Here is a 27,150-nt window from a genome sequence, read left to right as displayed (position 1 = left end):
GGTCAGCCCTGTCTACCAGAGTGACCCTCCCACCTCCTGCAGCGATGGTCAGCTCGTCTCACACGCGAGAAGTTTCGGCTGGAAACAAGCGCCCCCTCTTCTCGCACGTTTTGCACGTTGAGTAGTTTTAATGCGGCTCCTTCGTACACAGTGCTGATCTTTTGGAAAGCAGGAGGCAAAATTGACACGTTCCCATACCGGGAGTCGAACCCGGGCCGCCTGGGTGAAAACCAGGAATCCTAACCGCTAGACCATATGGGAGTGCACAACCCTGCTGTTCCGGGCATCATGCAAGCAAACTACATAAATATGAGAAAACACGCAAGAGAGTTGTCACTCAGAGTGTCGAAGGGTCGATGTATACTGGGGCTCAGTTGAAATGCAACGTCAGGACTTTCCCGAATTATGTCACACGAAGAGAGCACAGCCTTTTCCGCCCTGCCACGTGTGTATCGGTAACTCGCCGTGATCGTATAGTGGTCAGTACTTTGCGTTGTGGCCGCAACAACCCCGGTTCGAATCCGGGTCACGGCAGAATAGGGGCGTCTGCTTTTACTACTTGCACGAATGAAGGCAAAAAAAAGCCAATTGATGTGAACGAACGGCGCTTTACAGAGGAGTACTGCCTGACTGGATCGTTGATGAACGACAGAGACCACTCCGACCTCTTCTCGGGTTTCTTCAATGACTTACTAAGGATCTTCTTCACATTCGCCCATGCAGGGGAAGCCAGTTACACCAAAGCAAACGCAGGAAAGTGCAATTCAAGCAGAGACCAGGAGGGACTTGTTTACACCGAGAGTGGTCGGAGAATGGAACAATGCGCCCAGCCCTGTTGCTGGAGCCGATTCTTGATGAGATCTTGGGCTCACTAAGAAGCCCCCGCTGGATGCTAATCTTTCTGTTGTTCTTGCAGGTCCTGCGCTGCTTTTGAGCCGACAGAGCTCGTCCTGATCTGTCGGCACAGCCCAATTGCAAATGATCGGCTCCGCATACAGAAGGAACGTGCGTTTGGTACAAGAGTGCATGAAGGTACCGGAAATACATTGGGAACAAATGACCGGTCGCTCAATACCTCTGTGAAGTACAGAAGCGTGCAAAACGAGGCTGTTTCCGCCCGGTCTCGAACCGGGGACCTTTCGCGTGTTAGGCAAACGTGATAGCCGCTACACCACGGAAACCTGCAGGGACTGCTGCTGGTGTCTCACTTGCGTTTCGGGCTGAGAAAGGGACGCGTCACTTTAGGCAGGGGGCGCTGGAGAGAGGAACAAAGGGCGCGATGAAACAAAACACCGAAACCCGGGATCTTTAGATCTTCAGTCTAACGCTCTCCCAGCTGAGCTATTTCGGCGGTGCACAGAGCCCACAGCCACCTGCTCCAGCCTTCCTGTGTTGCGGCATGAGCGCACCAAGAGTAGCGGGAGAGTGTTGCAGGAACGTCACTCAGAAGGAAAGCCACCCAGGTGCGCCCTCTGAGCTCTGTCCAGCGCATCTTCCTCGCATGGACTCCTGCCTGCGACGGGCAGGAAACAATTAGCAAGAACAGAACAACACCCCATGGGTGTCTCATGACCACACCTTAGGTTGTGACACGTGCAGGTGTGAGGGGTTGCCGGGCTACTTTGGAGCAGAGCTTGGGCGGAGGGAGGGCGGGAAAGCAGACAAAGAGGTGACACCTCAAGGTCTGCACGATCACAGCTCTCCGCCGCCCCAGGCTTCTGCTCGATAAGCTGCTGGACACACCCGCCCCTCCTCACACAGACCGTGGAAAAGCCCCCGAGTCGGAGGGCTCTCTCTTCCTCCCAGGAGCTCTTGGACACGACGCACAGACAGGGTGCGGGGAGCCGCCGCCTGCAAACACGGCTCCAGGCAGGACTCCACTCCGTAGGAGCCGCAGAGCAGAGGAGATGGGGGCAGCTTAGCTCCTGTGCAGAGACCTGAGCTGCTGTTGCTGCAGACGCTGTCTTTTCTGCACTCGGGGTAGGAGTGAATGTTGAGTTGCCCTTAGAAATGAAGCAGAGTACTTCAACGGCACGGGTGTGTGTGTGTGCGTGCGCCCTGGTGATTCTGGGAGACAGATCGAACCTGGGCTAAAAGAGAGGAGGCTTAGCCCTCTTCCATTTGTATCTGCTAGGCGGCGCAGTTGTCGTGCACAAAGAACGCTTTGAAAAGCGTCCAAAGCAAGTCATTCCGAGTTGGTCGTTTGTGTTTTCCGTTCAGACGCGAAATGCTGAAATGATCTCTCGGCTCCTCGGTTGTCATTTCTGCTCCGTAAAGGAATCACAGCACGCGTCGCCTTCCAGCACGCTGGGTCGGGACACGATGCCGGGGGTCGGAACGTGTGATGTCTTCCTCGTTAGTATAGTGGCAAGTATCCCCGCCTGTCACGCGGGAGACCGGGGTTCGATTCCCCGACGGGGAGTAGCTTTTCTTTTACCTCCTTAGAGAAAGGACTGCCTTTCACTTCTCTGTTTTCTAACACAGCGTCGTGCACCTTTTCATTGCTCTCGCTTTCAGAGTCTCCGCACGGCACACGACTCGACATCAGGAAGCACATTGAAGTGAAAGCAGGGAGCGCTGCGACATGCACTGTGCAGATCCCGCCACACTAAGAGGTGAGTGGGTCTGTTCGATGCACAAAGAACGCTTTGATAAGCGTCAAAGGCAAATCATTCCGAGTTGGTCGTTTGTGTTTTCCGTTCAGACGCGAAATGCTGAAATGATCTCTCGGCTCCTCGGTTGTCATTTCTGCTCCGTAAAGGAATCACAGCACGAGTCGGCTTCCAGCACGGTGGGTCGGGACACGATGCCGGGGGTCGGAGAGAGTGATGTCTTCCTCGTTAGTATAGGACCTGTCACGTGGACCTGTCACCTGTCCCCACCTGTCACGCGGGAGACCGGGGTACATCAGGACGCGCATTGAAGTGAAAGCAGGATGCGCTGCGACATGCACTGTGCAGATCCCGCCACACTAAGAGGTGAGTGGGTCTGTTCGATCACAGCACTAGGCGAATCCCCAATCCCCTTTTGTGCGTGGCGACAGAAGAAGTCTGGTCTGTTTCCACCCGGTTTCGATCCGGGGATCTTTCGCGTGTGAGGCGAACGTGATAACCACTACACTACGGAAACTGTGGTCAGATGTGCCCAGCGGCCCAGTGCTGAGCTTCGCCAATGCGATTCAGCTGCTTCCAGTGCCTTTATTGGGGTGCGCTGATGGACCGTGCTCTCTCTCCAGAGACCAGCACGCCTGTCATGGACGGAGCAGGAAAGACGGCGCCACATTCTACAGCCCTCTCCACGCAATCGACGAAATCGGGCTACTGAAGTGGAGAAAATCGCCTCTCCAGAAAGTGCAAATATCATCTTGGAGAGTATAAATCCTATTGCCGAAGGTCAGCCCTGTCTACCAGAGTGACCCTCCCACCTCCTGCAGCGATGGTCAGCTCGTCTCACACGCGAGAAGTTTCGGCTGGAAACAAGCGCCCCCTCTTCTCGCACGTTTTGCACGTTGAGTAGTTTTAATGCGGCTCCTTCGTACACAGTGCTGATCTTTTGGAAAGCAGGAGGCAAAATTGACACGTTCCCATACCGGGAGTCGAACCCGGGCCGCCTGGGTGAAAACCAGGAATCCTAACCGCTAGACCATATGGGAGTGCACAACCCTGCTGTTCCGGGCATCATGCAAGCAAACTACATAAATATGAGAAAACACGCAAGAGAGTTGTCACTCAGAGTGTCGAAGGGTCGATGTATACTGGGGCTCAGTTGAAATGCAACGTCAGGACTTTCCCGAATTATGTCACACGAAGAGAGCACAGCCTTTTCCGCCCTGCCACGTGTGTATCGGTAACTCGCCGTGATCGTATAGTGGTCAGTACTTTGCGTTGTGGCCGCAACAACCCCGGTTTGAATCCGGGTCACGGCAGAATAGGGGCGTCTGCTTTTACTACTTGCACGAATGAAGGCAAAAAAAAGCCAATTGATGTGAACGAACGGCGCTTTACAGAGGAGTACTGCCTGACTGGATCGTTGATGAACGACAGAGACCACTCCGACCTCTTCTCGGGTTTCTTCAATGACTTACTAAGGATCTTCTTCACATTCGCCCATGCAGGGGAAGCCAGTTACACCAAAGCAAACGCAGGAAAGTGCAATTCAAGCAGAGTCCAGGAGGGACTTGTTTACACCGAGAGTGGTCGGAGAATGGAACAATGCGCCTAGCCCTGTTGCTGGAGCCGATTCTTGATGAGATCTTGGGCTCACTAAGAAGCCCCCGCTGGATGCTAATCTTTCTGTTGTTCTTGCAGGTCCTGCGCTGCTTTTGAGCCGACAGAGCTCGTCCTGATCTGTCGGCACAGCCCAATTGCAAATGATCGGCTCCGCATACAGAAGGAACGTGCGTTTGGTACAAGAGTGCATGAAGGCACCTGAAATACATTGGGAACAAATGACCGGTCGCTCAATACCTCTGTGAAGTACAGGAGCGTGCAAAACGAGGCTGTTTCCGCCCGGTCTCGAACCGGGGACCTTTCGCGTGTTAGGCGAACGTGATAGCCGCTACACCACGGAAACCTGCAGGGACTGCTGCTGGTGTCTCGCTTGCGTTTCGGGCTGAGAAAGGGACGCGTCACTTTAGGCAGGGGGCGCTGGAGAGAGGAACAAAGGGCGCGATGAAACAAAACACCGAAACCCGGGATCTTTAGATCTTCAGTCTAACGCTCTCCCAGCTGAGCTATTTCGGCGGTGCACAGAGCCCACAGCCACCTGCTCCAGCCTTCCTGTGTTGCGGCATGAGCGCACCAAGAGTAGCGGGAGAGTGTTGCAGGAACGTCACTCAGAAGGAAAGCCACCCAGGTGCGCCCTCTGAGCTCTGTCCAGCGCATCTTCCTCGCATGGACTCCTGCCTGCGACGGGCAGGAAACAATTAGCAAGAACAGAACAACACCCCATGGGTGTCTCATGACCACACCTTAGGTTGTGACACGTGCAGGTGTGAGGGGTTGCCGGGCTACTTTGGAGCAGAGCTTGGGCGGAGGGAGGGCGGGAAAGCAGACAAAGAGGTGACACCTCAAGGTCTGCACGATCACAGCTCTCCGCCGCCCCAGGCTTCCGCTCGATAAGCTGCTGGACACACTCGCCCCTCCTCACACAGACCGTGGAAAAGCCCCCGAGTCGGAGGGCTCTCTCTTCCTCCCAGGAGCTCTTGGACACGACGCACAGACAGGGTGCGGGGAGCCGCCGCCTGCAAACACGGCTCCAGGCAGGACTCCACTCCGTAGGAGCCGCAGAGCAGAGGAGATGGGGGCAGCTTAGCTCCTGTGCAGAGACCTGAGCTGCTGTTGCTGCAGACGCTGTCTTTTCTGCACTCGGGGTAGGAGTGAATGTTGAGTTGCCCTTAGAAATGAAGCAGAGTACTTCAACGGCACGGGTGTGTGTGTGTGCGTGCGCCCTGGTGATTCTGGGAGACAGATCGAACCTGGGCTAAAAGAGAGGAGGCTTAGCCCTCTTCCATTTGCTACTTCAAAGTTGTACAACCCATTTGTATTTGCTAGGCGGCGCAGTTTATCGTGCACAAAGAACGCTTTGAAAAGCGTCCAAAGCAAGTCATTCCGAGTTGGTCGTTTGTGTTTTCCGTTCAGACGCGAAATGCTGAAATGATCTCTCGGCTCCTCGGTTGTCATTTCTGCTCCGTAAAGGAATCACAGCACGCGTCGCCTTCCAGCACGCTGGGTCGGGACACGATGCCGGGGGTCGGAGCGTGTGATGTCTTCCTCGTTAGTATAGTGGCAAGTATCCCCGCCTGTCACGCGGGAGACCGGGGTTCGATTCCCTGACGGGGAGTAGCTTTTCTTTTACCTCCTTAGAGAAAGGACTGCCTTTCACTTCTCTGTTTTCTAACACAGCGTCGTGCACCTTTTCATTGCTCTCGCTTTCAGAGCCTCCGCACGGCACAAGACTCGACATCAGGAAGCACATTGAAGTGAAAGCAGGGAGCGCTGCGACATGCACTGTGCAGATCCCGCCACACTAAGAGGTGAGTGGGTCTGTTCGATGCACAAAGAACGCTTTGATAAGCGTCAAAGGCAAATCATTCCGAGTTGGTCGTTTGTGTTTTCCGTTCAGACGCGAAATGCTGAAATGATCTCTCGGCTCCTCGGTTGTCATTTCTGCTCCGTAAAGGAATCACAGCACGAGTCGGCTTCCAGCACGGTGGGTCGGGACACGATGCCGGGGGTCGGAGAGAGTGATGTCTTCCTCGTTAGTATAGGACCTGTCACGTGGACCTGTCACCTGTCCCCACCTGTCACGCGGGAGACCGGGGTACATCAGGACGCGCATTGAAGTGAAAGCAGGATGCGCTGCGACATGCACTGTGCAGATCCCGCCACACTAAGAGGTGAGTGGGTCTGTTCGATCACAGCGCTAGGCGAATCCCCAATCCCCTTTTGTGCGTGGCGACAGAAGAAGTCTGGTCTGTTTCCGCCCGGTTTCGATCCGGGGACCTTTCGCGTGTGAGGCGAACGTGATAACCACTACACTACGGAAACTGTGGTCAGATGTGCCCAGCGGCCCAGCGCTGAGCTTCGCCAATGCGATTCAGCTGCTTCCAGTGCCTTTATTGGGGTGCGCTGATGGACCGTGCTCTCTCTCCAGAGACCAGCACGCCTGTCATGGACGGAGCAGGAAAGACGGCGCCACATTCTACAGCCCTCTCCACGCAATCGACGAAATCGGGCTACTGAAGTGGAGAAAATCGCCTCTCCAGAAAGTGCAAATATCATCTTGGAGAGTATAAATCCTATTGCCGAAGGTCAGCCCTGTCTACCAGAGTGACCCTCCCACCTCCTGCAGCGATGGTCAGCTCGTCTCACACGCGAGAAGTTTCGGCTGGAAACAAGCGCCCCCTCTTCTCGCACGTTTTGCACGTTGAGTAGTTTTAATGCGGCTCCTTCGTACACAGTGCTGATCTTTTGGAAAGCAGGAGGCAAAATTGACACGTTCCCATACCGGGAGTCGAACCCGGGCCGCCTGGGTGAAAACCAGGAATCCTAACCGCTAGACCATATGGGAGTGCACAACCCTGCTGTTCCGGGCATCATGCAAGCAAACTACATAAATATGAGAAAACACGCAAGAGAGTTGTCACTCAGAGTGTCGAAGGGTCGATGTATACTGGGGCTCAGTTGAAATGCAACGTCAGGACTTTCCCGAATTATGTCACACGAAGAGAGCACAGCCTTTTCCGCCCTGCCACGTGTGTATCGGTAACTCGCCGTGATCGTATAGTGGTCAGTACTTTGCGTTGTGGCCGCAACAACCCCGGTTCGAATCCGGGTCACGGCAGAATAGGGGCGTCTGCTTTTACTACTTGCACGAATGAAGGCAAAAAAAAGCCAATTGATGTGAACGAACGGCGCTTTACAGAGGAGTACTGCCTGACTGGATCGTTGATGAACGACAGAGACCACTCCGACCTCTTCTCGGGTTTCTTCAATGACTTACTAAGGATCTTCTTCACATTCGCCCATGCAGGGGAAGCCAGTTACACCAAAGCAAACGCAGGAAAGTGCAATTCAAGCAGAGACCAGGAGGGACTTGTTTACACCGAGAGTGGTCGGAGAATGGAACAATGCGCCCAGCCCTGTTGCTGGAGCCGATTCTTGATGAGATCTTGGGCTCACTAAGAAGCCCCCGCTGGATGCTAATCTTTCTGTTGTTCTTGCAGGTCCTGCGCTGCTTTTGAGCCGACAGAGCTCGTCCTGATCTGTCGGCACAGCCCAATTGCAAATGATCGGCTCCGCATACAGAAGGAACGTGCGTTTGGTACAAGAGTGCATGAAGGTACCGGAAATACATTGGGAACAAATGACCGGTCGCTCAATACCTCTGTGAAGTACAGAAGCGTGCAAAACGAGGCTGTTTCCGCCCGGTCTCGAACCGGGGACCTTTCGCGTGTTAGGCAAACGTGATAGCCGCTACACCACGGAAACCTGCAGGGACTGCTGCTGGTGTCTCACTTGCGTTTCGGGCTGAGAAAGGGACGCGTCACTTTAGGCAGGGGGCGCTGGAGAGAGGAACAAAGGGCGCGATGAAACAAAACACCGAAACCCGGGATCTTTAGATCTTCAGTCTAACGCTCTCCCAGCTGAGCTATTTCGGCGGTGCACAGAGCCCACAGCCACCTGCTCCAGCCTTCCTGTGTTGCGGCATGAGCGCACCAAGAGTAGCGGGAGAGTGTTGCAGGAACGTCACTCAGAAGGAAAGCCACCCAGGTGCGCCCTCTGAGCTCTGTCCAGCGCATCTTCCTCGCATGGACTCCTGCCTGCGACGGGCAGGAAACAATTAGCAAGAACAGAACAACACCCCATGGGTGTCTCATGACCACACCTTAGGTTGTGACACGTGCAGGTGTGAGGGGTTGCCGGGCTACTTTGGAGCAGAGCTTGGGCGGAGGGAGGGCGGGAAAGCAGACAAAGAGGTGACACCTCAAGGTCTGCACGATCACAGCTCTCCGCCGCCCCAGGCTTCTGCTCGATAAGCTGCTGGACACACCCGCCCCTCCTCACACAGACCGTGGAAAAGCCCCCGAGTCGGAGGGCTCTCTCTTCCTCCCAGGAGCTCTTGGACACGACGCACAGACAGGGTGCGGGGAGCCGCCGCCTGCAAACACGGCTCCAGGCAGGACTCCACTCCGTAGGAGCCGCAGAGCAGAGGAGATGGGGGCAGCTTAGCTCCTGTGCAGAGACCTGAGCTGCTGTTGCTGCAGACGCTGTCTTTTCTGCACTCGGGGTAGGAGTGAATGTTGAGTTGCCCTTAGAAATGAAGCAGAGTACTTCAACGGCACGGGTGTGTGTGTGTGCGTGCGCCCTGGTGATTCTGGGAGACAGATCGAACCTGGGCTAAAAGAGAGGAGGCTTAGCCCTCTTCCATTTGTATCTGCTAGGCGGCGCAGTTGTCGTGCACAAAGAACGCTTTGAAAAGCGTCCAAAGCAAGTCATTCCGAGTTGGTCGTTTGTGTTTTCCGTTCAGACGCGAAATGCTGAAATGATCTCTCGGCTCCTCGGTTGTCATTTCTGCTCCGTAAAGGAATCACAGCACGCGTCGCCTTCCAGCACGCTGGGTCGGGACACGATGCCGGGGGTCGGAGCGTGTGATGTCTTCCTCGTTAGTATAGTGGCAAGTATCCCCGCCTGTCACGCGGGAGACCGGGGTTCGATTCCCCGACGGGGAGTAGCTTTTCTTTTACCTCCTTAGAGAAAGGACTGCCTTTCACTTCTCTGTTTTCTAACACAGCGTCGTGAACCTTTTCATTGCTCTCGCTTTCAGAGCCTCCGCACGGCACACGACTCGACATCAGGAAGCACATTGAAGTGAAAGCAGGGAGCGCTGCGACATGCACTGTGCAGATCCCGCCACACTAAGAGGTGAGTGGGTCTGTTCGATGCACAAAGAACGCTTTGATAAGCGTCAAAGGCAAATCATTCCGAGTTGGTCGTTTGTGTTTTCCGTTCAGACGCGAAATGCTGAAATGATCTCTCGGCTGCTCGGTTGTCATTTCTGCTCCGTAAAGGAATCACAGCACGAGTCGGCTTCCAGCACGGTGGGTCGGGACACGATGCCGGGGGTCGGAGAGAGCGATGTCTTCCTCGTTAGTATAGGACCTGTCACGTGGACCTGTCACCTGTCCCCACCTGTCATGCGGGAGACCGGGGTACATCAGGACGCGCATTGAAGTGAAAGCAGGATGCGCTGCGACATGCACTGTGCAGATCCTGCCACACTAAGAGGTGAGTGGGTCTGTTCGATCACAGCACTAGGCGAATCCCCAATCCCCTTTTGTGCGTGGCGACAGAAGAAGTCTGGTCTGTTTCCGCCCGGTTTCGATCCGGGGATCTTTCGCGTGTGAGGCGAACGTGATAACCACTACACTACGGAAACTGTGGTCAGATGTGCCCAGCGGCCCAGCGCTGAGCTTCGCCAATGCGATTCAGCTGCTTCCAGTGCCTTTATTGGGGTGCGCTGATGGACCGTGCTCTCTCTCCAGAGACCAGCACGCCTGTCATGGACGGAGCAGGAAAGACGGCGCCACATTCTACAGCCCTCTCCACGCAATCGACGAAATCGGGCTACTGAAGTGGAGAAAATCGCCTCTCCAGAAAGTGCAAATATCATCTTGGAGAGTATAAATCCTATTGCCGAAGGTCAGCCCTGTCTACCAGAGTGACCCTCCCACCTCCTGCAGCGATGGTCAGCTCGTCTCACACGCGAGAAGTTTCGGCTGGAAACAAGCGCCCCCTCTTCTCGCACGTTTTGCACGTTGAGTAGTTTTAATGTGGCTCCTTCGTACACAGTGCTGATCTTTTGGAAAGCAGGAGGCAAAATTGACACGTTCCCATACCGGGAGTCGAACCCGGGCCGCCTGGGTGAAAACCAGGAATCCTAACCGCTAGACCATATGGGAGTGCACAACCCTGCTGTTCCGGGCATCATGCAAGCAAACTACATAAATATGAGAAAACACGCAAGAGAGTTGTCACTCAGAGTGCCGAAGGGTCGATGTATACTGGGGCTCAGTTGAAATGCAACGTCAGGACTTTCCCGAATTATGTCACACGAAGAGAGCACAGCCTTTTCCGCCCTGCCACGTGTGTATCGGTAACTCGCCGTGATCGTATAGTGGTCAGTACTTTGCGTTGTGGCCACAACAACCCTGCTTCAAATCCGGGTCACGGCAGAATAGGGGCGTCTGCTTTTACTACTTGCATGAATGAAGGCAAAAAAAAGCCAATCGATGTGAACGAACAGCGCTTTACAGAGGAGTACTGCCTGACTGGATCGTTGATGAACGACAGAGGCCACTCCGACCTCTTCTCGGGTTTCTTCAATGACTTACTAAGGATCTTCTTCACATTCGCCCATGCATGGGAAGCCAGTTACACCAAAGCAAACGCAGGAAAGTGCATTTCATGCAGAGACCAGGAGGGACCTGTTTACACCAAGAGTGGTCGGAGTATGGAACAATGCGCCAAGCCCTGTTTCTGGAGTCGATTCTTGATTAGATCTTGGGCTCACTAAGAGGCCCCCGCTGGGTACTAATCTTTCTGTTGTTCTCGCAGGTGTTGCGCTGCTTTTGAGCCGACAGAGCTCGTCTTGGTCTGTAGGGATAGCCCAATTGCAAATGATCGGCTCCAGGTACAGAAAAAACGTGCGTTTGGAACAAGAGTGCATGAAGGCACCGGAAATACATTGGGAACAAATGACTGGTGGTTCAAGACCTCTGTGAAGTGCAGGAGCGTGCAAGAAGAGGCTGTTTGCACCCAGTCTCGAACGGGGGACCTTTCGCGTGTTAGGCGAACGTGATAGCCGCTACACTACAGAAACCTGTAGGGACTGCTGCTGGTGTCTCGCTTGCGTTTCGGGCTGAGAAAGGGACGCGTCACTTTAGGCAGAGGGCGCTGGAGATAGGAACAAAGGGCGCGATGAAACAAAATGCCGAAACCCGGGATCGAGCCAGGGACCTTTAGAACATACTCTCACGAATCGTTAGAATACGTGCGTTTGATCATCAATTGCGTAACAACCACATTCGTTCGACTTGAGCCATCAAGCTCATAGTTTTCAAATCTTGAAAGCTGTCATTGAGCACATCATAGTCTGCAGTACGCCCCGTAACTTGCGTACTTCAACAGAAAGAAGAGCAGACAGCTCCATAAATATGCGAGGCGCAGAGAGTGCAAGGCGAGCCGCACACGTTTCGGTGACTGAGAGAGGGCAGTTTTTGCTTCTGCATTTCCCAAGTAAGGACGCATGACAACAAGCGATCGCGGTGCTCATTTACGACATAGTGGTGATGAGTTTTCAGTACGTGTTCTTTTGAACGAGCAATGAGGTTGCTGCCTTGGACAGCTGACTGCACGCTCTCATTGTGCCACGTGATGAGTATTCACCAGGCTCGTTCAGTCATTAGTCACATTCCATCGTTTGCCATAAGCAGATGCTGCAAGGTGATGTGGATATCAGTTCCCAGTCTTGTGGACGAGGACAAAAAGAACACACAAGGGCTCATCCGCAAGTTGAACCCAGGACCTCCCACACCCTAAGTGAGAATCATACCCCTAAACCAATGAGCCACGGAAGCACTTTCCATTTTATTCTGTCAGCGAGCTTGAGGACGGGGGAGAGGCGTCATTCGCTCGTCCAGTCAGACCTTCATCAATAAGTCAAGAAAGCCGCAATTACACGACTGCCTTGCAGATGAAGGGCAGTGAACTGCACCCGGTAAGAGGGGAACAAGCGGCACTAGGCGACACCGAGGCATGAGCCCCAGCGAGGGGGGTTAGCTTGCATGGTACAGCGGTCGCTTTGCATGCGAGAGGTAGCGGGATCATTTCCCACGTCCTCCAGGTGTGTGCTTAGAGCTTGATGTGCCGAAAGGTGTCCTTTAGCCTGTGGTCACACCTTGCATGGAGAGCGTCATGCAGCTGTCAATCATTTCGCAGCCACGCCCCCTCTTCATCTTCTCTCTGCCTTAAGCGTCTCCGCCACTCTCTCTTGACATTTCATGTCAGCATGTCAGAAGTCCGAGTGACGTTTTTAATGGCTGAGTGAGGGCACGATGCTGAAGCAGAGAGGCCACTTCAGCCAGAGAGACTTGTGCTAGGTGAGATCTGAAAAACAGACTCGCAACAGAAACAGACCAAAAAAGTATCGGTGAGATCAAAAGGCAAATGCAACATCCAGCAGAGGGCGTCTAAAGATTAGGGAACGGGCGACTGAAATCCATGAGGCAAACTTTCCGGCTGTGTACTGCAGCTGGCCTCGTTGGCGTAGTTGGTAGCGCGTCAGTCTCATCATCTGAAGGTCCTGAGTTTGATCCTCACACGGGGCAGGGCTGCTTCCTCTCTTGCTCTTTTCAAACACTTGCGGCAACTGTTCGCTCATAACCACGTCTGGAATGCGTGACCTTTACACGGGGGAGAAGCAACGCCGCATCCCTTTTCTAAAGAACATTCACATTCAGAAATAAGTCAAGAAATTTGCCATTACTTTCGCTCGCGCTGCTGTCAGCCTGCCCATGTTGCCAAAGAAAGATTCACTCGGCGTCAACATGACAGAACAGCGATCACTTGAAAACACTATTCCACACTCCGTAAGCAAGAACTTCAGTGTTTGCAGTCACCCGATATGCCGATAGTCAAAGGAGCACAAAACACGAAGCGTCAAAAGACAAGATGAGTTGATGGAAAGAGCGTTGAATTGATGAGCACAAAAGTTCAGCTCGTACAATAGGCAACGAAGGTCCCGGCGTCATCATCGCACTTGAAAGGACTGCCTTGCAGACTAAGGGCAGTGGGAGGTTGCTGTTTTGAGATGGAGGCATTGGGATGGTGGGCCGAGATCTATTCTTCTTAAGGAATTCTTCATCGTGAAAGATCGGTCCACAGGTCATCCAAAGAACTTACAAATTTTTTGGACTCAGGGAATCACGTGCTTCCAGAAGGGAGTGAAGTGCTCAAACACATGACATGCCCCCTTGATCTCACATGCACAATTCTGCTGCAACATGCACAGCTACCGTCCACACCAGGCAGTGGGGCTTCAGCAGAATTTGCTACGCCACCTGCAATTACATATCCAGCTGCACACATATACATGGCCCCTCTGTCCTTTTCAGGATCTCAAAAAAAAGCATAGCGTGGTTTTCCTGCAACCTGATTGACCGCATCTCCCTCAGAATGTGCCCCGTTGCATTCATTGGTGAAGCAGGACGGAGGCTAACGGGCATGCCAGAACAGTTAGGCTCAGCGATCTCTCCAAAATATTGTGGTTGTAGTGGAAGAAATATGGTTTAAATTGTACCTTGGTATTTCAAACTCTCTCTAGAATGTTATCCATTTCTATTTTATTTTGACAGGAACTGGCTAATGACACTAGATGAAAAGAGAAGAAAGAAAACACAACGTTTCGGCCGTGGAGCCTTCTTCAGGTGTGAGGGCTCCACGGCTGAAATGTTGTGTTTTCTTTCTTCTCTTTTAAGCATGGAATAGACCTATTACTTGTTCCTTTGCAGCCTACGCATGCTGACACAGCTCCCCACCTGAACTGCTAATGATGCCTGGTAGTTTGTGGTACTTGGGTATTGTCTTATGTTTGCTCAAACTGCATATGTGTGATTGCATATTTTTGGGTATTTTCATATGTCAATATTTAATTCACTGACATTCCTGTATGCTTGGAAGAAAGGTAGATTGGATTTGGCACAGGACGCCTGCCCATATTTGTTGATCATTGTTGGGCTGGAAAAACAATGATAAAAAGTGTATGAAAAAAGCTCTCTCCAATATTTCCCTTCTCTTCGCCATGGTTACACTGCCCGTTCTTTCCGTCTTTGGTCCTTCTACAAAGATTCCAGGGCTCTTTTTCCACCATAATATCAGAATATTGTTTTCTCTTTTAAAGGCTGTAGGTGGGGTGTGATGGACTGTACCACTATCATAGAAGATTTTTTCAGGACACATCGCAGTTCCATAGTAGAATTTATCAATAGTAGAATTCCATAGGACATTATTTACCAACATATTACCCAGTGTGAGACTCTGCCAGTAAACCTCAGAGCATTGAGTTCTCCACTGATAAAGATGGCTGTCTGAAGTCATGAAATCCACTGCTGGGATGCCTGAGAGACAGTAATTGAATCTTGGCTGGAATTAGGCTTTCTATTAGTGTTGATCTTTGGGAATTATGTGGTAAAAAGGGAAAACTCCTTTACTTTAGTCACTTTGAATGTTCAAATGTACAGAACCTGCAAAACTAAGCAATGAAAAAAATCCATCACCACTCTCATGATAGCATAACTCATAGTCTCTGCTGTTATGTAACAATACACACTTTCAATTTTCTTATCGCCTGTCTCCAGAGAGAATGTTGTTAGTGCTGATGACCTTGAATTAGACCTTGTTAACTCTGTAAAACAATCTTCCTCTGCTTAGATTTTCACTCAGATTGATTTTGTTCTCAGATTATTCCTGGCAGGACTGAGTTTCTAGGAAATGAAAAGTGAAAGAAAAAGTACAGAAGATCAGCCCTTGAATATACAACATTGTGCAGTGAGATTGTTAAATGTATTAGCTGCTATCCTGTGCTAGAGCCTGTCGTGGTAAGCAGTGGATGACAGGATCTAGCACAGATACTAATGAAACACTGTTAATGAAAGCTAAAACACTTGAGTCTTATTTTAGTTTTCCATTGCCCTTTCATTTGTGATGTACTGTACAACAGGCCACAGAACATGCACAAAAACAGATATGCACACATTCACACCAGGCAATGACAGTCTGCCCAGTCAGAATCTGAGCTGAGGTATCAGAATTCTGAATTCCCTGAATTCTGTCATGGATCATCCACAATAAGGGCAAAGTTTGAACACGAGGATCCCCAGAGCCTAGTAACATAAATCTTGGAGCAAAAGCAGATGATTAACTTCATAGTTTGTGTGGTTGAGCCAAAGTTGAGCATGAGGATATGTGAGTCACCATTCTTAGAAATGGATCCAACTTCAGACAGGCGTCAAAAGTAAGAGTATACAGTGCTGGGGCAATGACACTTCAATGATCAGAAGGATAACAAGAGTTTTAATGCATTGAAATTGATTTTCTGGTGATGCACACTGTCATGGAACTATTAATTTTTTAAGGATCACTTACTGACGTCAGACAGCTGCCAATTCTCCAGACTGGAAGGATGAACAGTTTATCCCCCTAGGTACCATATTTCCATATTTCGAAGCATTGGAATAATACATGTCATACAGCAACATAAAAACAGGAAGACAAGTATCACAGCCCCTATAATCGGTGTTAGTAACTTAAAAGAAAAACATTCCCCCTGGCCCAAACAGTGATTCTAACCAGGAGAGAAAAGCCGGTGTATCTTTTATGCCTCTCTCTTTATTCACCTTGTCTTTTAGTTCTTTTAAATGCTGAATAGCGAGTGTAAGATTTCCGTAATCATAGTCATTAGCTGGAATATATGTACAACAGGAGTCTCCTACTAAAGCATAGACTCCTCCAGATGCTGCATTTTGAAGGTCCAGCACGAACCTGTTCTGAAGTGCCATTAATCTAACTCCCCTTAATTCTTGTTTGATAGCGTCTAAGCCTTCTAACATGATATTAATAAAAGAGTACATTTCATAAAAAGTCGCATGGGTGAGGCTGTAGAATGAGGCATTAAAGCACATATATAACAAGATGCATTAAATTTCTTTAACTTTACAGTATGATTTATAAATTTATACCACAAATTACGCATATCCCCCTCATTATCAGTTTCATTCAGCCAGTTTGTATACAAAGAGGCTTCGTGTTTAGATTCTTCCTCTTTTGGGGTGGTGACAGGCTTCTACATAAAAAGGAAAAAGGCTGTGCACATCAGTCCCAAGCAGGTTATCCCCATCTGTCCTTGTGGAGACATCACTCCTGCGCTTTGTTCAGTTCGTTTGTGACCTTTTTACAGTGGGAAGCATGAATCCAGGGCACCATTTCTGTGACCTTCACAGCAGTGGCAGTGGTCAGCAGCACCTGGTACAGCCCCCTCCACCTGAGTGAACACAATTTCTTTTTCCTGAAGTCTTTCACCAGAATCCAGTCTCCTTATTCACTCATTAGTTCTTACAGCACAGGTAAATCCCTGTGGGCTGGAGCCCAGCATAATCCTAGGCTTTTTTGGTCAACATTGGTCAACAGATTGGTCAACAACTGGGTAATAACTCTTAGAAAAATCTACACATTGTTCCCCTGCCTCAGCTGTGACGTTTTGTAGAACAATTCTAGCTGAAGTTGTAAAATTTCTCTTTGTTCCGTTCCTGCAAAACATCTTATTATGAACAAACAAACCACAATAATCATTTGCATCTAGGGGAATCACTCCCAAGGGTAACCCCCCTTAAAGCTATATTGTTCTACCCATCAGGTTCTGCCACTAGATAAGAGAACCTTTCCCATGAAATCATTTTTTGACCTTCATGATCCCTTCAGGGCGTACAATTAGCACAGAAGCAGCAGCTTTAGTCCACATGTTTTTCAAACAGGATATTAACGATATGATCATAACGAATAATACCAGACCCACAAATATGTATTGAACCAGAGACCCTCTCCATGTTCCTAGCACAGACTGTAGCCATGCACCAATACCCCAATCATCTGGATTGCAGGATTTACGAAGAAAATTATTTTCGCAGTAATTAATTTATTATATTTACTATATTTATTATACACGTGTAAATTAATTACTGCGGAAATAATTTACTTCGTACACTGTGCAGAGTGCCGTATACTCCTAGTTGCGGCACACACGATACATACAGTAAAAAGCCTCAGGCACTGTGTTAGATGTGTTTTCGACGTTATATATGCGTTTATTAATGTCGTCGATTTTACGGTTGCAATTCGACGTTGATTATACGTCGAGGCGACGTATATATACGTATAGCCGTATTTTCGCCGTGAATATACGTATATTCGACGAATCAATGCCCACTGGGTAAACTCTTGAGCAAACTCTGAACCAGCTCTAAGGAAACTAATCCGATTAGACGTTACTTTGACTCATCTTTTTACGCTCAGTGCTGGATTGCTCAAACTCCAGCTAGGGTTAGGGTTAGCATTCCCACGCTACTTAGACACTTTGTTTACGCTCAGTGCTGGATTTTGGGAACTTCAGGACGAGTGGGAATTTTCTCCTATCTGTCAATTCTGTTTTGTTTTGGAGACTCTTGGCTGCCTATGTTGTACAGTGCAGCGTGAAGGAAACATTTTCCAAAACTGTGTCAGCTCAAAAGTTGTAAGAAAACCTCTCCAGCTGCTTTAACTCTCTTCATTTTTGTCATTTAATGTGACACTCGATGTATAACTGGAGCCTCACATATGCAAATGGTGAGGCTCCAGTTCGACACCACTTTACAGTATCTGACAAAAGCATGGCAGACTGTGCCATGACCGGCAGATAACTTCTGCTTATTTTTACCATATTAAACATTGGAAATCCTCCCACTTGCATTTGTGACACTTGATTTTGACTCCACCTAAGACACTCTTAAATCTTCAAACACTTTTCTCTTCTCCCGCAACACTCTTGTCTGTCGGCACTATGTGGCAGCATTGCATGACAACCCATCTCACCACAGAAAGGAACCTAACAGCTTTGGTAAGAGAGGAGAAAAGAACATAGCCCGTACGGGGATTGAACCCATGACCTTGGCGTTATTAGCACCCCGCTCTAACCAACTGAACTAACCGGCCTCACGACGGTGGTCCTCTCTGTGCTGCAAAAAATCGAACTCAGGGAATTTCTTTTGCCCTCCTTTGAATAGAAAGCCGTGTAATTCAGTGTACGGGCTTTCTCGTGCAGTTTCATGGTTCTTGTAACCCAAATCCTACACTGGCCTGAAGTGTCCCCCCATTTCACAGCATTTTTCAGCTGATTTAAAATGTACCTAAAGGAGAAGCATTATTGAAGACCATCAATTACCAAGAGCTTTTGTCAAAGGTTTTGGTGGTCATTTTTAATGACCACAGAGCACTATGACCTCGGTTTTACATCTCATCCGAAAGACAGCGCCCTTTTACAACACAGCGTCTCCGTCACTATGCTGGGACATTGGGACCCGCACAGACCTCAGGGTGAGCGCCCCCCCGCCGGCACCATTAACACCGCTTCCAGCTGGAAGCTTTGTTTTTCCCTGTAGCTTACCCTCATCCGGGTACTGACCTGGCTCACACCTGCTTAGCTTCAGTGGGTTTTCAGTTGCGAGTTGCAAGGGGATGCAAGTGATGGAGCCGCTCGCTGCAAAAGCCACTGCATTGGCCGGGAATCAAACCCAAGCCTCCCGCGTGGCAGGCAAGAATTCTACCACTGAAACACCAATGCTAAGTGTCTGGGCCTTCAAAAAAGACGCTTTTTTGGTGCTCTGTGCAAAAAGCGTCGACATATGCTTCCAGCTGCAAAATGCCATTCGCGGATGCTGAAGAATTTATTTCAAGGCAGCGGGTACAAGCGATTGGGCGTTTTAAAACCACCAGGAACAACAAAGAGGCGCGCTTCTTTGCTTGCGCCGGAACACACCGACTGGAGGCGGACAACGTAGTCGGCAGGATTCGAACATGCGCAGGGAGACCCCAATGGATTTTTAGTCCATCGCCTTAACCACTCGGCCACGACTACAGCAAGCCCCACAGCCGCTGCGTTCTTGCTACAATCTTACCTGGATCGCGAGGCGCCGGCGGAAGCCTATTTCAAAGTCGTTCTCCGTTTCAAAAAAACATTTCCAAAATACAAGCCTTGCAGACAGACACGCCTCAGAGGACTTAAGGGTGGCTTCATGTCGGAATGATAAAGTCTCCCCGTCCGGACATGAAAATGCCACTTTGTTACACACAAAAAAAGAATCAACAACAGAGAAATGCCCACAAGCATTTGAAAAGCCGCACCACGTCGCACTTGAAATAGCTCTTACATTAGTGGTAGACGCAGGAATCGCCTTTTTATTTACGCTCTTACCAACGCGATGGAAAGCAAAACAAAGCAAAGCAGAGCAAAACAAAACGAACAAACGAAAACCCTCACGTCCCGCACTTGCATATAACGCCGTGTCGTGCCCAAGCGGTATTGTACGTCATCCTAGCACTGCACGCCGGTGCGTATGGTATATGGGAACGAGCACACGCCACGAATCGTCTCGAATCACTCCCTACAGCTGTAAGGTGCCTTGAAGCGTGCACCCCCAACATTCTTCTTTGCTCATCTGTGAAAGGTAAACTCTTGAGCAAACTCTGAACCAGCTCTAAGGAAACTAATCCGATTAGATGTTACTTTGACTCATCATTTAAGGGATCCTTGTTAATTGGAGAAATCAATGATTTCGAATGAATTCTGTATGCGTTAAAAGACAGCTATACACAGAAAACATGCAGGACACTGCTCATGATGTTTCCCGAGCCGAAACACAGTGCGTTTTTCCAAGCCATCTGACCAAGCCTGCCCACTGAAAACTGCAGGAGATCGTGTAAAGACGTTCAAGTTTGTAACTACTGCACGCACAGGAAGCAGAATAAATTCCTCTATTCAAACTGTCAAAGGTTTGCTTTGCGAACGCTGCAGGACATCGCACAATCTCTTTTGAACAGGGACAAACGATTTCTTATGGGGCGCAGTAAGTACAGACGTTTAAAAAGCTCCACTCATGCCAATGATGCAGCATGAAGAAGCGCAACCTAAAGTTTGCATTCCTAGCACTGTTGCAACCTAGCACTGTTGCATTCCCCGCATCAGTAGCTAAGAGAATATAATTTACGACTCTTGTTAATGCAGTTTCAGAAACCAGACTGAAATTTCTCAAGTATATTATTTGAATCCATTTGATGTTGGGCAACAACTATTCTTTCAAGACTTTTAGATTGAAATGGGACCTTTGAGACAGGCCTGTAGTTGTTAAGAACTTGTGGATCCAAATTTGACTTCTTAAGGAGCGGTCTAAGAACCACTACCTTAAATTGATCATGTACGACGCCTGACGCAAGCGATGCATTCATCATACTAATTATAGGTCCTGCCAGTCCTTCGAGGGAATCTTTGACTAGCTGAGTGGGGATGGGATCTAGCACACAGGTGGTTTACTTTGTCTTACGTCTGTGTTCATGAGTCCACCATAAGAAGAAATCTGAACAGGAGTGGTGATCATGCGAGGTCACCATGGAGGAAACCACTGCTCTCCCCAACAAAAAAACCACCACTGCCCCTCTCAAGTTTGCTAAAGACCACATGGATGTTCCACAGCAACTCCTGGAACAATGTTCTGTGGACAGACGTGACAAAAGTTGAACTTGTTGGTAAATGTGCACAGCGTTATGTTTGGAGATAACAAAACACTGCATACCAACTCCAAAACCTCATCCCACCTGGGAAGCATGGCGGAGGCTGTACGGCTTGCAATCATCGAGGGACCGATGAATTCCGAGATGTATCAGGAAATTCTACAGCAGAATGTCAGGGTGTCTGCCTGTGATCTAAAACTCAAAAGACGCTGGGTCTTGCAACATGACAAAAACAAAGGAGTACATCAACAACAGAGTGGCTGAAACAGAAGAAATTCCGTATGTTGGGATGGCCAAGTAAGAGTCCTGACACACACGCTTTCACTCATATGAGCTACACGGCTACCAAGATGATCTCAGGTGCGCCGAGCTTGTACGGAACATATTGAACTGATCGACGGCGAATTGTCTCTCAGACAGGCTTTTCACCTCTAAGCTCCCTGACTGACAGTGATCAGCTAGGTAGTAAAACAGTCAGCTGCTTCTAAGCCTTAAACAGCTGCATCTCGGCGCTTCCACGGAGAGATGATTTGAAAGCCGAACATCGCCCATTGGGAACACCTTACTATCACTAGTTTAAGAGACTCTTAAGGTTTTGCAGAGGTGCCTGTCTAATAGCATGCGCTTTGCAAGCTATAGGTGTTTAGGCTGAGGCAGAATGCCTGTTAACAAAATGTTTTTCTAAAGGGGCCTCGCACTCTTTTCCAAGCAATGGTCACCATCCCCACCGAGTGTCACAATGTAGTCATGTCCTAGGACATCACCTGTTAGTCTCCATTTGTCTGCCACCAACACTTTAGGTTACGGGGTCACAACCGCACCCCGGAGACCAGAGGAGCCGTTGGCGTTCTGGCGGCGCAGATTGGGCTGAAGGTGGGGCGCTTGAATCTCGCTGTTGGAGGCCGTCTGAAACTGACCCAAGCCTTTCCCTTGAATTAAATGTAAATAAGAAATGAACCCCAGATGCACATGGAATCAATCACGTGTTTCCTTTGAGCCGTTTCAGAGACTGCTCCAGAGTTTACCTTGCACAGATGCGCAAAGATTCATGATGGGGGTGCACGCTTCCAGGCGTCTTACAACTGTAGGGACTGATTAGAGACAATTCGTAGCTTGTGCTCATTTCCCTCTATTCCCCGTGTTGCAGTGGTAGGATGACTTAAATTCCTGCTTCGACACGTAACGGGATTATAATCAAGTGCAGGAGCTGAGGGCTTTAGTTTTGTTTCGTTTTCCATGGCGTTCGTAAGCGCGCAAATCAAAGGCAATTCCTGCGTCTAACACGAATGTAAATGCTTTTGAAAGTGCAGTGTGGTGCAGCTTGTAAAATCCTTGTCCACATTTTTGGTTCGTTGATGTTTTTTCTGTCTGCCAAAGTTGCATTTTGACATCCGGACTGGGGGACTTTATCATTTGAACGTGAAGCCAGCCTTAAACCCTCTGAGGCGTGTCTGTCTGCCGGCACGAATCTTGTGAAAGGTATTTTTTTTAACGGAGAGCAACTTTAAAAAGGTTTCCGCAGCCACCTCGCAGTCCGTGTTTGATTATAGGAGGAATGCGGCGGCGGGGAGCTCGCATTTGTCGTGCTCGAGTGGTTAAGGCGATGGGCTCGAAATGCGTTGGGGTTTCCCCGCGCAGGTTCGAAACCTGCCGACTCCGGCGTCTGCCGAACGTCACCTTGTGCCTGCGCGGCAGAGGCGGAGTGCCGCTTCTCCTTTCCTGGTACTATAAAAACGCTAAATCGCTTGGCCCCGCTGCCATGGAAAGCAATTCTTCAGATAACCACACATTTTGCGTTCGCACCTCTGGTGCTCTACTTATGCCTTTGAAAACCTAATGAATAAAGCTGTAAGAACCGACACGATGTGTAGGTGCTCTTAAAGCACGCAGTAAAGAACTGTTAACAGCAAGGGTTTCAGTGGGTTAACTGAGGAGAAGGCGTGATCGCTATTTGTTGACTTTTTATTTGGTGTTAGAAACACTCTTACTGTGCATGACGTGCAACAAATGTAGCCACAGAAATTGCATCACGCTTTCATGTATGCTATTGCAGACACCAACGTTGCCTAGATAGAAAACCGAAATAGCCGTGGGTTTGCTTGCTGGTCTGAAGGATCTCTCTTCAAATCTCTATCATTTGTCAATGGAAGTAAAAGGCGCTGCAATCTGATACGTTCAGAATCAAACCCGCAGCTGTTGTTCGACTTTATTTCTTGACTAATTACAACTGAGTGTCGCATGAGCAGTTACATAAACTTGTCTGGTATATTTGAACACAAATGCCGTTCTTCAATTAAAACTAACAGTACATTGTCAGGGACATTCAGTTCTATACAAACAAGAGACAGACAAGAGAATATTTCTACCGTTCATGTGGACTACGTGTTGACTTACTGATCGGAATAATTGAAAGGTTCGGGCTCATAGCCGATGCAGTGCGTGCTAATTAGAACAGCAACGCTGAGCTCTCAGCACCGTACTGAGCCCAGGTGTTTTTCTAAAGCTGTCAGGTGCAGTTCATTTACATGAAGGAAATCTCTTACTGGGTACGATTACAATGCAGTAAGTAGCACAGACTACTTAGGGAGTAGCCCGATGCGTTTAAAAACGACCCGAGCCAGGCAGGAGTCGAACCTGCAATCTCCTGATCCGTAGTCAGACGCGTTATCCATTGCGCCACTGGCCCTGGTGTGACACTGCAGGACTGTAACCCAGTGAGATCAGCACTGCAACTAGTAAAATATTACCCCCGGTCCATTCTTTTCCAAAAGTGAGAAACACCTGTTTTCTACATTTTGTCTGTGTTAAAACCATATCTCTTTAAACCAAACCAAGAGTTTGTCTTTTGCTCTGATATTCTGATTCATTTCGATTTCAAAGAAAAAAAAAACTACCTTCCAAAGCATCATAAAATTGTCCCTTCTTCCAGACTCTACTTCTCTCTTGTAGTAGTACAGCAGACCTTTCCAGGTGAGCAGATCACAGAGTCCGAAATGAGCTTCCTCCATCAAGCAAAGTACCTGAACATGACTCTGTCATCATAAAAGCGCCCCTGTAATAAAGAAATTCAATCTGAAATCAAGAGGGCAGTTGCCTACTGAAATACAAGAAGTCATCAATTTTAACCTAGCAACACATTAAAGGCTGCATCTATACAAGTACGATTCTAGAAATGCTCACCAGATTACGTTTTAAGAAGGAACTGCGCCTCAGGTTCCGCCGAGATCTTAACTTGGATGGTAGGATTCAGAGTCCGGAGTGCGGACTGATGGCGCACGGAGGGTCCACATACTGTGGATCCCTCAGTTTTCTTCCGCGTGTTTAAACCGCCAGCGTTTTTTTTATATTTTTTATATTTGAACACAGATGCCGTTCTTCAATTAAAACTAACAGTACATTGTCAGGGACATTCAGTTCTATAAAAACATGAGACAGACAAGAGAATATTTCTACCTTTCATGTGGACTACGTGTTGACTTACTGATCGGAATAATTGAAAAGTTCGGGTCATAGCCGATGCAGTGCGTGCTAATAAGAACAACAGCAACGCTGAGCTCTCAGCACCGTACTGAGCCCAGGTGTTTTTCTAAAGCTGTCAGGTGCAGTTCATTTACAGTACGCCCCCTGTCTCAACGGTAGGACGGAGTCAAATACTGCCTCGACACGCAACAGCATTATAATAAACCGCAGGACTTGAGGGCTGTTCTCTTTGAATGTTCCAAGTCATTCGTAAGAGCGTAGGTCAAGGGCCATTCGGGCATCTCCTGTAACTCGAGTAAAAATGCTATTCAAAGTGCAGTGACTGAAATCGTCATCCACATGTCTCCGTTGTTGATTTCTTTCTGTCTAAGAAAGTTCTATTTTCATGTCCGAACGGGGAGACTTTATCATTCCAACTTGAAGCCACCCTTAAGTACTCTGAGGTGTGTGTCTGCTTACACGTATGGCGTAAAAGGTTTCTTAAACGGAGAGCGAACTTGAAAAAAGTTGCCGCCGCCGCCTTGCACTCCTTGTTCGATTGTAGCAAGAAGCCAACAGCTGGCGTACTTACTGTAATCGTGGCCGAGTGGTTAAGGCAACACACTTAAAATCTGTTTGGGTCTCCCTGCGCAGGTTCAAATCCTTTGCATTTGCTCTCGTGCGTGCATGAAAAAGGACCAGCGCTGTTTTGTTTTCGCTGGGACCTTTAACACTCTAAATCGCCTATACCCGCAGCCTGTGAAATCGATTCTTCAGCACCCACGAGTGACGCTTTGCAGCTGGACGCAGATAACGATGCTTTTCTGCAACGAGCTTTCCAGCTGAATTTTCTCGGCAGCTCCGTACTGAACCTGTTCTCCATTGCAACATAGCGGAGGCTCGTCACGTCTATAGCAAGGCTGTGTAGGACCGCATACGCCACAGTGACTTGTACACAGACCACATGAAAGGCAAGCAAAATACACTTTTAAAATTCCAAAGACTCACAAGGTCAGAGGAACAGCGATGACCTGAACAGATCTGTTACAGAAGTCTAGGTTGACCTTTTTAGAGCTGTAATTGCATTTTTGTTTAATAGAAGATCAAATCTACTCGCATGTACCAGCACCTTACAGTTTATTGATGTTTATTCTATTTAAGTAATAAGATTGCTAACGATGTTGGACTTTAGCCGGTGTTTTTTAGAACAAATTGCTTACTCTTCTGTAAGGAATATGCAGTACGTGCCTTTGTTAGTCATTGCTCACCATACCTGTAACTTTCTTATCTAACTCACTTCCTCAAATGGTGAAGGTCCACAAACATAAATGAAAAAAACCCAAATCCAAGTGTCTGTAAAAGCGCGGTGCTCCGCTGGCGCTGTTCCCTAGTGGCTTAAAGTGCCTGCCTAGTAAGCAGGCGATCCCTGGTCTGAATACCAGCGGTGCCTCTCTCCGTGTCTTGTTGTGCCGAATGTCTCATTTCAGACAAACATGTACAGCTTGGTTCAGTTTAATGCAAGAATTCATTTCCTTTCTGGAATAACTTGTTTTTGAAGAAATCCATACAGCTTGTGAAAGATGAAATCCATTTCTTGGTTGTCAGTGGAAAAAGATTGCCGGCTGCAAGAAGCGCAAGTGATTGTTTTCTTTGACCATAAACCTGCAAATGTAGGGCGCACAAAAGACTGTCAGACTCTGTGGTGCTGAAAAGTTGGTGGTTCAAGCCCCTCCAGTATGCGTGTCTCAGTTTTTCCAATGTAAACATCATCACCATCGCTAAAGAAGATGGCACAGAAGACTCCACAGCCGAAACGTTGTGCTTCTTTTCTTCTCTTTTCAGCATGGAGTAAACCTTTGCTTTATCCTTTGCAGCCTACGCATGCTGACACAGCTACCTTTCTCTTAACGCGCCTCAATCATTATTCACCAAAACCATCAGCAGAATGTGTCGCCTTTGTGGTGATGTCACTCCTCTGCTTCACAAATGTCCTTAGTGACGGGCCATTTCTTTCTGCCATTTTTCCGGAGCAGTTATTGATTGCTCCATCATTTCCCTCTTACTTTCCATCACTAGATTGAAAAGAAAAACAGAAACAGGCTGACAGGACGACAATCAAATTGCAAAAACTCATCAAAGCACTCGATAGAGTATTTGAATCCACAAGTAGCTACGAGCAACTTTGTCCTGGCTTGCATGAAAGTCGGAAAATGTCAAAAAGAAAAAGATGGTGGCTTTTTCATATTCGTTCTTTTATTTTTAGTTCGTTGCTTCTTCTGTCCATTGTCCTCCTGCCTGGCTCTTGACCTGTGACTGTTTGAACGCACACAGTAGACTTTCATGCAGGGGATTTGTCCTGAGCCTCTGTGAAAGACCCACCCACCCCCATAAATAACTGCTCTAGAAACACATGAATGCAAAACTAAACCACAGCTTAAAGAGGAGCTTGTCATGACCGCCAGGCAGTTAAGACCAACTCTTAAGCAATCTAAACAGCACCAGCAGCGGGTGATTATTAACAAACGCCGCCGCACGAGTTAACCCACCTGCACACACTCCACCGTGCGGTACGCAGTGCTATTTTTACCATCTTTACCTGCTTCCCGCTGGTATTGAGTCTACTCCTTGAGAGCTCTACCTGGCGTTTTTTCCATTACCTCGTTTATTCTGGATATTGGACTCCCCTTCTGCCTTTTTGACTTTGGACCTCGCCTCTCACCTTGGACTGTTTGCCACCAGTGTTCTCCCTGGATTACGACTTACCTTACGCCTCTTGACCATGAAACAAAGCAAAGCAGAGCAAAACAAAATGAACAAA

The 27,150-nt window shown here is 48.9% G+C and overlaps 16 non-coding genes across 16 annotated transcripts; 6 read left to right on the top strand and 10 right to left on the bottom strand.

Moving 5' to 3' along the window:
* Nucleotides 1-189: 189 nt before the first annotated feature.
* On the bottom strand, nucleotides 190-261 carry trnae-uuc (transfer RNA glutamic acid (anticodon UUC)). The gene has a single exon. It is a non-coding gene; the product is annotated as a tRNA-Glu (tRNA).
* A 201-nt stretch (nucleotides 262-462) lies between these two features.
* On the top strand, nucleotides 463-534 carry trnah-gug (transfer RNA histidin (anticodon GUG)). The gene has a single exon. It is a non-coding gene; the product is annotated as a tRNA-His (tRNA).
* Nucleotides 535-1,108: 574 nt separating this feature from the next.
* trnav-aac (transfer RNA valine (anticodon AAC)) lies at nucleotides 1,109-1,181 on the bottom strand. Its single transcript has one exon. It is a non-coding gene; the product is annotated as a tRNA-Val (tRNA).
* Nucleotides 1,182-2,350: 1,169 nt separating this feature from the next.
* Nucleotides 2,351-2,422, top strand: trnad-guc (transfer RNA aspartic acid (anticodon GUC)). Its single transcript has one exon. It is a non-coding gene; the product is annotated as a tRNA-Asp (tRNA).
* A 1,158-nt stretch (nucleotides 2,423-3,580) lies between these two features.
* On the bottom strand, nucleotides 3,581-3,652 carry trnae-uuc (transfer RNA glutamic acid (anticodon UUC)). The gene has a single exon. It is a non-coding gene; the product is annotated as a tRNA-Glu (tRNA).
* Nucleotides 3,653-4,499: 847 nt separating this feature from the next.
* Nucleotides 4,500-4,572, bottom strand: trnav-aac (transfer RNA valine (anticodon AAC)). Its single transcript has one exon. It is a non-coding gene; the product is annotated as a tRNA-Val (tRNA).
* A 1,197-nt stretch (nucleotides 4,573-5,769) lies between these two features.
* trnad-guc (transfer RNA aspartic acid (anticodon GUC)) lies at nucleotides 5,770-5,841 on the top strand. Its single transcript has one exon. It is a non-coding gene; the product is annotated as a tRNA-Asp (tRNA).
* Nucleotides 5,842-6,475: 634 nt separating this feature from the next.
* Nucleotides 6,476-6,548, bottom strand: trnav-cac (transfer RNA valine (anticodon CAC)). The gene has a single exon. It is a non-coding gene; the product is annotated as a tRNA-Val (tRNA).
* A 451-nt stretch (nucleotides 6,549-6,999) lies between these two features.
* trnae-uuc (transfer RNA glutamic acid (anticodon UUC)) lies at nucleotides 7,000-7,071 on the bottom strand. Its single transcript has one exon. It is a non-coding gene; the product is annotated as a tRNA-Glu (tRNA).
* Nucleotides 7,072-7,272: 201 nt separating this feature from the next.
* trnah-gug (transfer RNA histidin (anticodon GUG)) lies at nucleotides 7,273-7,344 on the top strand. Its single transcript has one exon. It is a non-coding gene; the product is annotated as a tRNA-His (tRNA).
* A 574-nt stretch (nucleotides 7,345-7,918) lies between these two features.
* Nucleotides 7,919-7,991, bottom strand: trnav-aac (transfer RNA valine (anticodon AAC)). The gene has a single exon. It is a non-coding gene; the product is annotated as a tRNA-Val (tRNA).
* A 1,169-nt stretch (nucleotides 7,992-9,160) lies between these two features.
* Nucleotides 9,161-9,232, top strand: trnad-guc (transfer RNA aspartic acid (anticodon GUC)). The gene has a single exon. It is a non-coding gene; the product is annotated as a tRNA-Asp (tRNA).
* Nucleotides 9,233-10,390: 1,158 nt separating this feature from the next.
* Nucleotides 10,391-10,462, bottom strand: trnae-uuc (transfer RNA glutamic acid (anticodon UUC)). Its single transcript has one exon. It is a non-coding gene; the product is annotated as a tRNA-Glu (tRNA).
* Nucleotides 10,463-12,816: 2,354 nt separating this feature from the next.
* On the top strand, nucleotides 12,817-12,889 carry trnam-cau (transfer RNA methionine (anticodon CAU)). The gene has a single exon. It is a non-coding gene; the product is annotated as a tRNA-Met (tRNA).
* Nucleotides 12,890-19,142: 6,253 nt separating this feature from the next.
* trnaf-aaa (transfer RNA phenylalanine (anticodon AAA)) lies at nucleotides 19,143-19,224 on the bottom strand. The gene has a single exon. It is a non-coding gene; the product is annotated as a tRNA-Phe (tRNA).
* A 4,262-nt stretch (nucleotides 19,225-23,486) lies between these two features.
* On the bottom strand, nucleotides 23,487-23,559 carry trnar-acg (transfer RNA arginine (anticodon ACG)). The gene has a single exon. It is a non-coding gene; the product is annotated as a tRNA-Arg (tRNA).
* Between the last annotated feature and the right edge of the window lie 3,591 nt (nucleotides 23,560-27,150).

This window comes from Lepisosteus platostomus, unplaced genomic scaffold (assembly GCF_059453375.1).
Source record: "Lepisosteus platostomus isolate fLepPlt1 unplaced genomic scaffold, fLepPlt1.hap1 Scaffold_59_H1, whole genome shotgun sequence".
In the NCBI taxonomy this organism is placed as follows: Eukaryota; Metazoa; Chordata; class Actinopteri; order Semionotiformes; family Lepisosteidae; genus Lepisosteus; species Lepisosteus platostomus.
This window is presented reverse-complemented; position numbering and strand designations above follow the sequence as displayed.